The 2,500-nt window shown below is 44.2% G+C and overlaps 1 protein-coding gene across 4 annotated transcripts in view; it reads right to left on the minus strand.

Moving 5' to 3' along the window:
• The window catches only part of LOC113806188 (galactokinase), a 16,288-nt gene that overhangs the window by 13,512 nt on the left and 276 nt on the right, over positions 1-2,500 (minus strand). The window contains exon 1 of one of the 4 annotated variants that reach the window (XM_070116282.1): positions 2,206-2,500. This exon is cut by the window's right edge and continues 276 nt beyond it. The gene's annotated coding sequence lies outside the window, so the exon portion shown is untranslated. Of the gene's footprint in view, positions 1-137; positions 368-2,205 lie in introns of those variants that run through there. The other 3 variants (XM_070116284.1, XM_070116283.1, XM_070116285.1) reach the window with 3 other exon arrangements.

The raw sequence follows: 2,500 nt of genomic DNA on the forward strand, positions 1-2,500 counted from the left end.
ATAATAATAATGTCAATTCAATACTTTCATGTTTTTAGATTGCCATCCAGCATTCAATAAAAACGTTTTTATTTGCAATTCATGTAATTTACCTAAAGTTTCATGAGAACAGTTGAAGGTACTGAAAAAAAAATTACCTATTTCTGACACCGATTTTATTTGCCTTCTGCGGAATTGCCCTCCACAGCAGCGAAGGAAAAAAAAAAAAAAAATGATACGATGATTACTGGTCTTTTTCGGGTACTTCTAAAAGCGTCGAACATAACAAATGCTTTTCACCTTCGTCGCTATGTTACCCTTGTCAACATGTCCACGATCGGAATATGACAGTGGATACTACGGCCCGTTTCGGAGGCAATATAGTTTCCGTTCCTGTTTTAAAATATCACTGTTATGAAGGCTGCTGTGCTTTTGATAAGGTTGGCTGGCATTTTCCCGTCCAATCGGATAAAAAAACACCTCCAACTATTCTTGACGCGTGAGTACATGACACTTGTTGCCAACCCAATCCTTCTACTGACTTCTTAGTCTGAGAGCCTAGAGTTATGAGCTACACTGCGAGGATATGTGAAACTGTGACTTCGACATTTTCTCCTGAATCACATACTGACTGAACAGGACCCCCTAGCAGGCCCCCAAAACCCAGGTCTCTAAACTTAAGGGCTTTGTTTCATTGCTAAATGCATTGAGATCCACTACTAGGGTTTCCATACTCAGATAGGATGGCAGCATCGTGAGCAAAGTCAGGGTCGATGTTCTTGATATTCCCGTTTCTCCACAAAGACTTTGGGTTGTAGTTCCACCCCCCATCCACTCCGTGCAAGTATTGAAAAGTGTTGGTGCAAGAACACCGCAGTCGCCTCACTCCTGAATTCATGGGAACAAAGTTAGACACCTTACAGTACTTTCAGTCCCACTATTCTATACTAATCCTATAATCCTTATAGGAATTCTCCCGAGTCTCAGGATCTCTGACTGATTTGTGAAGCACCGAAACAAACGCCTTCTTGAGGTCAATGTAGGCTGCAAGAAACCTACGACCGAGAACTTACAATGGCGCTCTACAGTGACTCGAAACGTATGTTGTGGACTTGCCAGGAGTGAATTTAGTTGCTCCGATCTCTAATGCCTCACTCGGTGATCTCTGTTACGTCTCAGAAGTATGTAAATGAGAACCTTGCCTGGTATGCTGAGCAGTGCTGTGCATCGGTAATTGCTGCTGTCCTATCGATCCCCTCCCCTTTCTATAGGGGGATGACCACACTCCGTCCGGGGGAGTGGTATTTGTCGAATGGCAGCCTCAATAGCAAACCCAGCGCCATGGGTTCACAACTAGCCTTTAAGAGATCAACAGGAATGCCGCAAATACCAGGTGCTTTACCACCCTTCAGTTTGGAGGTCGCCCTCTAACTCCCTATTAGCGAAGGTAGGAGGTTCCGGCACTGGGACTACACCTCTCGCGTCCAGGCCAACTGTTGGTGGATTAACGTGGTACAATTGCCCAGCGTTCACATACCCCAAACTGATCTGAGCTGATGCAGCCATCTACTGAGCACACTGTAGTCCTTTGTAAAAAAAAAAAAAAGGGCTTGGAGTACTGCTTTCTCGGGGCTTGATACGCAAGACGAAAGTCAAATTGACGCCTGAGCTGCATCATGCATTTCGTGCTTGAAGGTATTTTGCAGTGCTGTAAGGTCCGTCCAGTTACCGACGAATGCGAAACGATCAGAGAGCCTTAACAAACCCCCGGGCACACCCCCCCCCCCCTCCCTCAATCTGCCCAAGTGATACACCCTGATTGTGTGGACACGGGGCAGTCGGAAGAATCAGAGGGAGACCACGACTAATCCGAGGTCGGCTCCACAGGAATCGACATCGGTGCACCTCAAAGAAACCTGTAAAAATCATATGATTAACAGTGTGTTTCGTAGAGGTCACAATGGCCACACGAACGGCGGACGGGAAAATAATTGATCACTCTGAAACGGGGCATAGTGGCCTCAGTGCTCGCGAACACTTTGCTAGGGAACACCAATGCCGAAGGTTATTCAAATGTAAGACCTCGTGCCCTCCACTCGGACGGTGAAAAGTCCTGCCAAAGCTGTGGTACTACATGAGCTCACGAAAAAAAAAAAAAATAAACATAATGCGTATGTATGTAATTTGTTCACCAATTTATCATACTATTAAACCTCTTAAATGTACCTTTTGCCTCGTGAGTACACGTAGAGGTGATTTCTTAATCTTGCTTGTTTCATTTTATGAGTATTACCGAAAGGTCAGTTATGTTAAAACGGCCCCTCATTCTTTTACAGATCCACTTGAGTTCTATTTAGTTTCTATTTTTGTTTAATTAATTCGTTTTTGTTCCTATAAATGGATCTAAAGGCCAAAGAACTTTACAACAACAATGATAATGATCTCGAGCCACGCGTGACCAGTGTGGCCATTGCTTGACGGCGTTTAGGGTAAATGATAATAATAATAATAATGAATTCTC

The sequence above is a fragment of the Penaeus vannamei genome, chromosome 38 (assembly GCF_042767895.1).
Source record: "Penaeus vannamei isolate JL-2024 chromosome 38, ASM4276789v1, whole genome shotgun sequence".
Taxonomy (NCBI): Eukaryota; Metazoa; Arthropoda; class Malacostraca; order Decapoda; family Penaeidae; genus Penaeus; species Penaeus vannamei.